This window comes from Tupaia chinensis, unplaced genomic scaffold (genome assembly GCF_000334495.1).
Source record: "Tupaia chinensis unplaced genomic scaffold, TupChi_1.0 Scaffold000426_1, whole genome shotgun sequence".
NCBI lineage: Eukaryota > Metazoa > Chordata > Mammalia > Scandentia > Tupaiidae > Tupaia > Tupaia belangeri.
Genome location: NW_006159931.1, coordinates 1,074,281 through 1,086,736, shown reverse-complemented (window position 1 = coordinate 1,086,736; position 12,456 = coordinate 1,074,281). Strand labels below are relative to the sequence as shown.

The 12,456-nt window shown below is 40.4% G+C and overlaps 1 long non-coding RNA gene across 1 annotated transcript; it reads left to right on the top strand.

Annotated features, from left to right (window-relative positions):
• Positions 1-329: 329 nt before the first annotated feature.
• LOC102500600 (uncharacterized) lies at positions 330-8,658 on the top strand. Its single transcript, XR_335492.1, has 3 exons — positions 330-374; positions 1,685-1,785; positions 8,569-8,658. It is a non-coding gene; the product is annotated as an uncharacterized LOC102500600 (long non-coding RNA).
• The last annotated feature ends 3,798 nt before the right edge of the window (positions 8,659-12,456 follow it).

Here is a 12,456-nt window from a genome sequence, read left to right as displayed (position 1 = left end):
GATTAACACACGATGCTAGAAGGGAATGTTGAAAGGTGTCAGGGTATTTTATAGATGAACGAGGGAACGCCAGGGGTTCTGTGCAGCTCTGTATCAATACTCACTGACCTGGTTTGCATCCCAAGAACCATGGCTGCAGCTGCTCTAAGCTCAGGCTGACTATTTAATTTGGATTTGAACCAAATCTTTGGAGCATTTGGATTATGTCAGTCTTTCAAAGGATGAAAATTGACTTAGAATAGAGGGAAAAAGAAAGAGAAAACAGAGTCAAAGAGATTATTTTATTAAGTGGGAAATGTGTATTTTTTTTTTTCTTTTAAGAACAACTACAAGAGGGCAGTCTGCATTCTAACAGGACACACAGATGCATAGAGGTGGGTCTGCCATTTGTGTATCTTACTTCTTCAACTGGCACTGACATTCGTTAATTCGGAGATTTTTAAACGACAATATTGAAGAATGACTTATGGGCAAGAGATGTACAGTGGACCTTGTAGTTAATTGGGACAGAGGTGACAATATTTTAGACTTCCATTTTCTCATGTATTGGGCTGATAATATATTTTTCTCACTTTATTCACCAATGTAAAACATGTTTATCAAACGCCTGCAGCATTTCCTTCATGGGGCTACTTGTTGCTGATGCAAAGTCACATTACTTAGTCTGGAGAACCCACGATCCTGTGAGAGGAGGCACAGGAACTTAATTTCCAAAGAAACGTAAGGGACCCTCCTGATGGAACTGTGCGCAGAGTACCCTGGTCATGTGGAATGAGCATCTGTTTTTCTGAGAGGGAACAGGACATCGGGAACAATGCAGGAGAGAAGAAATTGCTAATGGCCCTAATACACGCGCAGGGGCTTTTCATGCAGAGACTCTGGGAGGAACATGTAGCGTGTACGGCAGCACGGGGCCATGTGGTGCACATGAATTCAAGATATGACTAGAATACAAGCCCCATTTACCAGCTGATGTATCCCACATACACTTATTGTATACCAAGTGTGCTGAGCGATGCACTAAACCCTGGGAATGAAATGGCAACGAGAGCCAGCAGGTTGCATATTGCATAATGACTAGGGTATTGGATTCCTACATGGTCGACCATCGTTCAGGTCCCAGATCTGGCCTCTTGCTTTCTCACTTTCCCTTTCTCTCTTTCTCTGTCTTTCTCTGGTCAAAGTAAAATAAATAATTAAAAATTATTAAAAAAATAAAAGAAATTGCAATGAACAGAAATATGGACCCTGACTGTAGGGAGCTTAAGGTTCATTGGTGGAGACAGAGAATAGATAAATAATCAAACAAAAGAATATATAATTACAAGTATTCATAACAACCATGTGAAGAAATGATTGACATCACCCCAGTAGGCTTCCATGAGGAGGGAAATATCTGACCTATGGAATATTAAAAAATGGTAACCTGGTGGGATTTAGAGTGTCTCCTAGCTGAAGCAAGAGGACAAAAAGGACTGACAGAAGTGGGTCTGAAGACCTTGGCCAAGACAGATAAACCTATGTGTCATCTTAGGTCCTACTCAAAACTTACTGCAGTGTTCGGTTACATTTACAATTTACTAATTCAGTCTTTAAGTTCTGTGTTATTTGTCCTGTATCTAGTTCCTAAGTTTCTCCTCCAAAGTGGACTTCTGGAATCTTCTACCAGCTTCTTCTTTTTCAGAAACTGCTCTTCCCTGAGTCACATGGTCACCTTGGTACTCCCAGGCTCATCACACCTGCTGGCTCTTAGTGATTAATTTCAGGGATGCACATAATCCAAAGGTAGGCCAACACAGTACCCCTTTCTTCAGGTCATAGTGTATTGGTCCAAGTGGGTCCATGGGTTGTTCCAAAGAGTTTCATCTCTGATCATTTTCCTTCTATAATTTCAAGGGATACATGGTAACCTACACCATTAGTAACATACAGTATCACACACTACTTTTGAATAGAGAAGAAGAACAGGTATTCTGAGCCTCCATACCTTCATGGTTGTCCTGCACTGTGTCTGGGACAATCAATCATGACCATGTGAGATAGGAACACCCAGGGACAGAACCCCCCACCTTCACACCACATCCCATGTTTATAGATTAGCTTAAAGGAAGTTAAAAAAATTACCTGATATCCACAAGTGACAAAAACTTGAGAGGTCTTTGGACTCAGGAGCTGAAGCCTAAGGGTCAGGCCTGTCCCCTGACTTCCTCAGGAGGAACATTGAGGAACAAGTTTCACACTCAGATCAGCAGTATCACCCAAGGCCTTGGCATTTCTTTGCAAACTGGCTCAATCTAGTTCACTGGAACTCTAAGGAAGAAATATAATGCTGTCCCTCTTCTTTGATGAACCATTCCAGCATTTTCAAAGCCAAATAAGGCTAATTTTGGTCATCTAGACGAGAGTACTTGTATAATTCATGCAAGTTTTGGTGGTGGAAGAGACTTTCTTGTGGCTTTTGGAGTTCTCTGGATGGAACAGAAGTGGTAGAAGGAAACAAAGTTCCTTATAAACCTCTTGTGTAGAAAATATCTCCTTTGTTTAGAAGGCTATTTCCTCTGCCCATATGTGAGAATCTATGTGCAATCATTGGAAACGTGGACTGGAGACAGGATAGATGTCACAACTAGACCTCACACCTTCTCACTCCCTTAGGAGAAGGATGGCATTTCCCACCCATAAAATACCTTTAGGCTATTGCTTCTAACAGGAGAATTTGCATTGTAACTTCATGAATGAATGAAGTGTTCATTTAGAGAGGGTGGTGAGGGGAGCTGTTAACAAGCACAATGAAAAAAAAAAAAAGCCCAAAATGATTGTGTGATTAATTAGGTTTAGAAAACATCCTGTCAAACATATGCAGGGTATTTAAAATACTTTAATAAGTTAATTTATGTTGTGAGTCTCCACAAAGGTAAAACTATTATCATGATTTCCAAAATTTACTTAACTAAGGACATTTTTTTCTACCCAGATTCTTGAAAGACTAATCCTTATAATAATACCACTAATACTAATTGAGCATTTAATATGTGTCAGGAACTGCAGTAATTGGTTTACACAAATTACCTCATTTAATTCTCATGACAAGTCTAAGATGTAGAATCTATCATTCCCTTCATTTTAGCGAGAAAAACTAAGACTCTGTATTTAGCATCTTTCTCAAGTTTATACGGCTTGTGTATAGAGATGCTTTGATTTGAACCAGGATGGTCTGATTCCAGAACTGATGTTATTAACCTTTTGATAATGACATCCATTGTTCCTTAGACTAGCATAAAGAAAAGCTGGCATAGGGAACCAGCAGTTAGCGTGATGACTGTGTCGCTGGACTCCCACCTAGTCAACCACGGTTCATGTCCCAGACCTGGTGGCTTAAAACTCACGCCAGGCGCATGTGCGTGTGTGCCCAAGATCCTGAGAGGAGAATGGAGGAGAAGGGATTGCGGCGTGACCATCCCCCCGGGGGGTGATTTCTCACTTTCTGTTTCTATGTCGCTCTCTGTCTGTCTGGCGAGCGCACGGGCCCTACAGTGAAAATCTCTCAAAAAAAACAGAAAAGAAAAGCTGGCATAAAATAGAGAACTCTTTCATAAGTTCTTCATAAGAGTTTTCATTCCTGTTTTCTATTTCAACTGGCCTCTTGCTACTTGGCCTATGTTGTACTAGACTACATTCTTTTCCTGGATATACTTTGGTCAATAGGCCAAATTAGATGGTATTTGTGTTTTTAATTTTTTGCAGAACTTCTGATTTTTTTAAAGTTTGCTTATTTCTTTTTATTATGGCTGAAACAGACAGAATTTTTGAAAGAGCAAGGGAGAGAGAAATAGGAAAAAGGGCCTTGACATCACAATCTACCCCAGACGCAGGAAGCTCTGGATTACGGGCACGTGTATGCCCACAGTACTCAGGAAGGTCTCTGGGTGTGAACCAGAAATTCACCCCGTGGGTCAGCAAGGCCTCCTGTTTTACAGCTGCACCACTATTCAGTTCCCATGCTCGTTTTTGTAGCATTTTCACCATTTTGCATTCCCGCTAGCAGTGTGTAGTGCTTCCAATCATTACCAATATATTTTTTTATAATAATTATTCTCACACATATTTGCTCATTGTTTTTTGCCAGGAAAGTAGTGATGCTGATTTTTTTTTAATATTCATGTTGGTCAATTGTATATTTTCTTTTGTAAAATATCTAGTCAAGTACTTAGCTAATTTTTATTTAAGTTATTAGGTTTTATTTTTACTATTGACAAGTAAGAGTTCTTTATATATTAATTATCTGGGCTCTTTATTTTGTTCCGTTTTTCTATATATCTGTATTATAGTACCATATTTTTTGATTACTATAGCTTTATAATGTGTTATAAAATAAGAATGTGTGATATCTTAGCTTTGTTCTTCTTTTTCAATACTTATTTGGCCATTTGTGGGTCTATAAGAATTAGTCTAAAACTTTCTGTTTCTGTAAAAAACGCTATGGAAATTTTGATAGGTATAGTATTAAACTTATAAATCACTTTGAGTATTAGGGACATGAAAAAAATAGAACATTTGAGAAGGCTTATAACTAGTTTGGAGATCGAATCAGTAATCAAATGCCTCCCACCAAATATAGTCCAAGTCCAGATAGCTTCACTGGTTGAATCACATTAAATGTTTAAAGAATAATTAATGTCAGTCTTTCTTACATTTTTACAAAAAAAAATTAAGGATAAGGAACATTTTCAAACTTATTTAATGAGGCTAGAATCACCCTGATACCATACAAGCACACTACCAGAAAAGGAAATTACAGGTTAGTTTTCCTGATAAATATAGACATAAAAATCCTCAATAAAATACTAGAAGATTGAATCCAATAGGATTAAAAGGATCGTACGCCATGATCGAATGGAATTTATCTTTGGTGGGGAAGGACGGTTATTATGAGAATGTGGCCATACGAAAATCAATTAATGTGATACATCACATTAACCGTACGAATAAAATTCACATGATCATCTCAATAGACAAAAAAAGCATTTGACAAATTTAACATCCTTTCTTAAAAATAACCTTCAATATAGTAGAGATAGAGGAAGAATTTCTCAATATAATAAAGGCCTTAGATGAAAGTATGCAACTAACTTTATACTCAATGGGAAAAACTGAAAGCATTTCCTCTAAGGTAAGGAAGAAGTAAAGAATGCCCGTTCGTGCCACTTCTATTAAGAACTGTACTGAAACTCCTAACCAAAAGCATTAGGCAAGAAATAAAAGCAATCCACATTAGAAATAAAGCAGCAAAATTGTCCCTATTTACAAGCATATTATATACAGAAAATCCTAAAGTCTCCATGAAAAAAAATTTAGAATGAGTGAATAAATTTGGTAAATTTGTAGGACACAAAACCGACTACAAAAATAAGTTGCATTTCAGTAGAATGACAACATACTACCGGAAAAGAAAAACAGGAATATAATCACATTGACTCTACTATCTAAAAGAATAAAATACACAGATAAACCTAACTAAGGAAGTAAAAGTCTTGTTCACTAAAAACTATGAAATGAAAGAAATGAAATAAAACACAAATAAATAGAAATACATCTGTCCTATATTCATGGATTGGAAGATTAAGGCTTTGAATCTTGACCTAACGATACTAGAATGTAGTGTCAGTGGGAAATCATTTTGCTTCCAATATATTTTATATATTGGAAGTCATATATTTCTTTACTTTTTGGAGAGGTTTTTGCTATAGGGCACGTGTGCTCACCAGACAGACAGAGAGAGAGAGAGACAGAGAGACAGAAAGCGAGAAATCACCCCCCAGGGGGGATGGCCACGCCGCAATCCCTTCTCTTCCATTCTACTCTCTCAGGATCTTGGGCACACACGCACACGTGCCCGGCATGGGTTTTAAGCCACCAGGTCTGGGACTCGAACCGTGGTCAACTACATGGGAGTCCAGCGACATAGCCATTATGCTAACTGCTGATCCCTGGAAGTTATATATTTCTTACTACAAAATGATTGCATGTTTTATCCTAAATTTTAAAGCTCTTTTGATGTATTTTCATTTTTTAGAGGTTTTTGCTTTAGGGCACCTGCACTTGCTAGAGAGAGAGAGACAGAGATGGTGAGAGGGAAAGTGAGAAATCACTCTCACACACACACCTCCCCTGCACCCTGTGGGATGGCCATGCTGCAATCCCTTTTCCTCCATTCTCCTCCCAGGATCTTAGGCATGCATGCACATGCACCAGACATGAATTTCAAGCCACCAGGTCTGGGACTCAAACCCTAGCTGGCCCTATGGGAGTCCAGTGATGTAACCACTACGCCATCTGCTGGCCCCTATATTTCATTTTTAAGCCTGATCCTCCAGGTTTGCTTCAGGTCTGGGAGCGCCTTTGATCTTTTCAGTCAATTTTCTCCCATTGAATTGACCTAGATCAGTTTTCATTGGTATCAGCACTGAACCCTGATGATGCACTCACTGACAACCATCCTACAGAAAATACTTCCGAAAGCACAATAAAATTAGCACAGAAGCATTTTCAGTATGCAGGTAAAATTAGCCATATAGGTTAAATTCTGTAAGACGGCACTCCACCTACAGGGACCTAGTGAAGACACCAATAGTACAACATCAATTCAATGGTTTAAAGTGTATTAATGTCGTAAATACTATTTAGGCTCTTAGTAGAAAAAGAGAATTAATTCTTATATGATCACAGATGCGCAGGTTCAGAGGATAAAGTGTCATTTCCTGATTTTAAATAGAAGACTGCAGTATGTTGTAGGATCCCTGATTATCTTATGTTATTTAATTTTTATAGCATCTTCTACTGTCTGTCCTTTTTGTCTTCTTTCTTTCTTTTCTTCATTTCTTCTTTTTCCTGGTTGTGACTCTGGCTGTTATGTTGAGAAGGACATATCCTTTGGCCAGTCCAGTTTAAGCTACTCTTAGTGTTCTGATGATAACCTGGTAATTCTCCAATTTCTTTGTAATTAAAATCTTTCTAAAATGCCACATTGGATTTGTAATAATGCTCATGATAGCAGGGCCAAGCAGAAGACTCACGTCACCTGCCTGTTTCCTGTAATCTTTTACATAATAACATTCTCAATGATAGACATTCATATGCTTAAAGCGGCTTTACCTCAATGAGGCAAATGTTCTCTTGCAGAATCTAGAAGCCAAACCAGCTTTTAAGAAAGAAGGCTGACAAAATTGACTTCGAACTGTGCTCTTAAGAGGCAATTTGTCTGCTTTGGCTTGGCTCTGTTTACTTAGTAGGTTAACCAGGAAGATATACATCTTAAAAAGAATGCAAACAAAGCTATCATCCCTTCAAAAACAGTGGGAGGGGGCAGGTAGTGTGGTGGTAAATTCGCTGGACTTCCACATGGCTAACTATGGATTGTGTCCCCGACCTGGCGGCTTGAAAATGCCACCAGGTGTGTGTCATTCATGTCCAAAACCCTGAGAAGAGAATGGAGAAGGGATTATGTCATGGCCGACCAGCGCCAAGAGGGGGTGGGGGGCTCTCACTTTCCCTCACTCCATTTGTCTGTCTCTGCCTGATGAGCATGCACACTTTTTGGCAAAAACCTTACAAGACAAAAAAAAAAAAAAAAAAAATTTAAAATTTAAAAAATGTTAAAAATAAACAACAAAAACAGTGGAGGAGCAGGAGGCTCCCTGCTGTGTGACAGGGCAGGGGGGCTGTGTTTACTTAGTGCTAGATTGTCAGCCCCTGTTCTGTTCTCTGTTCTCCCTCTGTCCCAGCTTACCTGGAAGGCTTCCTGCAGACGAGGTGACAACAGGAGGATGACACAGCACTTTCAGGATTCCAGGGAAACAAGAACTTCTTCTTTAATTAATTTATTTTTTTGAGAGGTTTTTGCTATAGGGCATGCACGCTTGCCAGAAAGAGAGAGAAAGACAGAAAGCGAGAAATCAGCCCCCCGGGGGGAATGGCCACACCACAATCCCTTCTCCTCCATTCTCCTCTCGCTCACACACACACACACACACACACACACACACACCCAGCTGAGTTCAAGCCACCTGGTCTGGGACTCGAACCGCGATTGACTACATGGGAGTCCAGCGACATTGGCATTACGCCAACTGCTGGTCCCGGGAAAGAAGAACTTTTGCTTCCCCTTTCAGACTGAATACTCCTTGTAATGCCACTTGACAATTTTATCTAGCCCCACAGATAAAACTTCTCTTCCTAGTTTCTCTCCAGTCATTCGGATTCTCTTCTCAAACCCTGGACAGTGTTTTCTTACCTTCTTATGCCGGTGACGATGCTGTTACTGAACGTCAGTGTAGTATGGACCCACAGCGTCTTCACCATTCTTCGCGCCAGGTGGCTATGATTCTTTCAGGCAGACAGTTCTCTACTCTGCCTTGGTTCCACTGTGTTTCGTCTCAGAGAAGCCCCTCTGGATCTTTGTACTTAATCATATTTTAACCAAATTTCTACTGAGCTCTAACGTGACATCTCCCTCGTGACCCTACTTGTAGATGCAATTGCGCAGTAACTCTTTGTTCTTATCCGTACTAGGTTCCAGGCATTATACGCATTGGATGGGGTCTGCAGCAGTACTGAGGTCACACGTAGCCCCTGCCCTCTCAGCTCCGGGTCTAGTAGAGAAACAAGGTGAATTATGGTGCATATGGTAAGGGGTTGGAGTAACACGGGGATATGAGAGTGACAGTAGGGACTCTTAACTTATACTTCTGGGATTTGAGATGTCTTCTTGGATTAAGTAAGAGCCAAATAAGGAGTAGGAATCAGCTGAGTAAAGTAAGAGAATGGAATAAACCACGGAAACAGGTGTGTCATCATCCTCTTCTTCCTCTTCTTCCTCCTCCTCTTCCTCCCTTTTCCTTCCACTTCTTCTTCTACTTCTTTATAAATTACTTGGGCTATAAGGTGCATATACTCACCAGAGAAAGAGAGAGAGAAAAAGTGAACTCTCCTCCCGGGGAGGGGCTGGTGACACACCACAGTCCCTTCTCCATTCTCCTTTCAGGATGTGGGCACACACATACAAGTGCCTGGCATGTTTCTCAAGCCTCCAGGTCCAGGGTTTGAATTGTACCATCAGCCATGTCGGAGCCAGCCACCTTAACCACCATGCTGTCAGCTAGCCCTTTCTTTCTTATTTTTGTCAATTGTATCGTTAACTCATATTGAAATTATGGAAATGACAAAAGTAGAGGGAAAAAAACCTATCTTAAGTCCATAAAATTATCATTAACCATTAACAGTATGGTACATTTTTTAAATCTTGACTTTGTCTGTGTGTGGAGGCCGGTAATATAGAAATGGGCAAGATTTTTTATTGTCCAAATTACTTGCTGTATATACAGTTTTGAATACTCCATTTTTTCTCTTAAAATTATACTTTAGGCTTAGTTGCACTCCATTAAAGCTTTCAAAAACATCATTTTAAATGGCTCATTTAGTCTTTCTACATGAGTCCCTCATGGTGTCTCTCCTCCCTGTGGTCACACCAGTAATCTCTCCTGTTAATGCCTCCAAACCAGGCTTGCCTTCTTAGCATTCCCTCGGAATGGACAATATTGGCCACAGGCATCATCTCTTTCATCTGTGTGAATTTAGAGTGACTCAGCTCCCCTGGGTGGTTCGATCAAGCATGTCCAAAGACAGGGCATGCCCGACACCATTGTTTACTGCCTTTAGGACTCTCTTCCATGAGCAGTTGGAAGGTGTTCCTGACTACTCTATTGATTAAAGTTCCTTTACAACAAAAACAAGAATCAGGAGTTAATACCCGTTGGGTGAATTTACTCTGAACCTTATCTGACTGCTTTCGTTGGGCAATATCTAAGTGCCTCACCCTGTCAGTCACTGATTTTGCTGACCGTCCTTTGTCCTGGAACTTTCCCTCCAGTCAGGGTGAGGTTAAGGGCTAGGACATAATGTACCAGGCGTCTGATATGCTTCCCTTCCTGTTGAATGGTGACGACTGTGAGTGCATGCATTGAAGTTGCCATTACTGAATCTACACTCTCTAAGATCATCGCAGTAGTCTGGGTTACTGTTATCTCTGAGACTGTGACAGTAGGGACTACGTATCAGTATTGGTATTTAGTGCATTGCTGATCCCCCCGCCCACCACCACCACCGAGGCAAGTGTTATTTGCAACTCTATTTCCAATAATTTAAATAGAAAACCCCACTAGCAAATGGTTGAACCAGGTTTATTGATTTCAGAGTGTGTGATTTTAGGAAAGAAGGAATACGAGAAGGTGTGTGTGTGTGTGTGTGTGTGTGTGTGTTTTAAAGAGAGAGAGAGAAGAAAACTGACAGAAACAGAATTGGGAAACATAAAGACTAGAGAACAGATTTACTTCGGGAATATTTAAGATAACTCATTAGAGTTTATGTTTCTTCTCTTAAGGACATCAGGCGAAAAACCCAGTGGTGTTGGCACTGAGAAACCGAAGTCTTCTGTGAAAGAAAAAGCTATGCTTCACTTGGTTTCCTGGATTCTATTTCCCCAGGAATACAATATCATTACTATATTGTGTGTTCTCTTTTTTATTGTTCGGTCCTAAATTCAAGACTTTCTGATCTTTCTTCTTTCAGCCTGATTTAGTCCTCGGGCCAAAGAGAAGTCCAAACTAATGATGTTTCTAGGCTTAGGTGACTTATAATATGGCCAGTTGGCTTATGACCTTCTTGGAGAAGTAGTCATGACTGGTACTTTTATTTATTTGCTGTTCTGTTTCTCTTTTAACCTTTCTTCCACCCCATCTTGATATCAATATAGTAAAGAAAACACAGATGTTTAATGTATGACGTTTGTGACAGACGGTCTAAGGCTCCCCGTGATCTGTGTCCTGGTGTCCATGTCCTGGAAGAACCCCCTCCTCTTGAGTATGGGAAGGACCTATGAGATGGTTCCCCCAGTGGAATATTGGAAAAGCAATGGAATACCCTTTTTATGGTTATGTTCTATTATATAGGATTCTGTCTTGCTAACAGACTTAGAGGAGACTTAGAGGCTTGAAATAAGTGGCCATGTGGGGGAAGCTTGATGGGAAGGAACTGTGGGTAAACTTTTGTGTTTGAGGTTGGCTTCTGGGAAACAGTCAGTATGAAGCTGGGGCCTCAGTCTCACAATTCTGCAGAAACAAATTCTGGGAACTTGAGTGAGATTGAAGATGAATCCTTTCTGATCCAAGCCTCCAGGTGACAAGGCAGCACATTTCACCATGTGATGTCATCTTGCAAGCCTCCGAGCAGAGGTCCACCTGAGCTGTTTTCAAATTAAAACAAAACGAAACAAAAAACAACCATGAGTGGTAAATTTGTCATCTTTTAAGCTGCTGAATTGTGGTAATTTGTTGTGTAGCACTAGGTACCGAATACGGAATTTGAGTGCAATCCACTCTCTCTTCCTTCTACGGAGTCATGCCACACACTAAGAGAAGACACGTAATCTTCATATCACCAGTAAAATGGATCCTTTTAGTCTTTATTTTATAGGCCATTTCAGGGACATGTTTCCTTACATCTTTGAAACTCTCTACTTCAGTGTTTAACTAAAAGTATGAATCAGAATCAATGTGGAATTCTTCTCAAAGTACACATGGCCAGGCCCTACCTAACAGATACTGATTTGGGTCTAAGAGGTTAGAATTAACGCCTGGGCATACACGTTTTAAAAGGCAACACAGCGTTTCTAGCAGGCATTCTTTGAAGTACTGCCTCCATTTCGTCCCTCCTGGGATACTATGAGTTCCTCAAGAAACAGTGCTCTCCAAGGTTCTTCTCTGTCTGGCTACCCTGTTTTCTTCCACATGCTTTCATAGTTCAAATAGGCTGTACCTTTACAGCTTTATAACTGACCTTACCCCGATGACTCCTAAGTCCCTATATTCACCTGAAGTCATACCTTAACATGATGTATTTGACAATCCACTCAGAAATTCAGTTGGATATTCCCCATCCTGCTCCAACTCGGCATGCTGGGGACTGAACTCTCCATCCACCCTCTCTCCTCAGCTTGCTCTCCACCTGTATTCTCTCGCCCAGTGAATGGCATCCCCAGACACTATTTCAGACACTCAGGTCTGAAGACTGGGAAGTCATCTTAAGTTCTAAATCCTTTAAATGAGTCCTTATCATCTCCAGGATGATTCTAAATTCCTTCGCCTCCAGGACCATCTCAAATCTACTTCGATAGCTTCAATTCCTGGCCTCATCATCTCACGACTGATGCACTTCGACTGCTCAACATCTTGAAATTAACCACATTTACCGTTCTGTTGCTTACTCGATTCGTTTTACTCTGGCTGTAAAAGCCTTCCCATGTTTGTTCCCCTAACTCTCATTTCGTCAGTATGTCATTTCTGCCTTTCTAAATTCTTAGGTCTAGCCAAGAACTCCTCTTGTATTTCGATGATGTTTTATGCA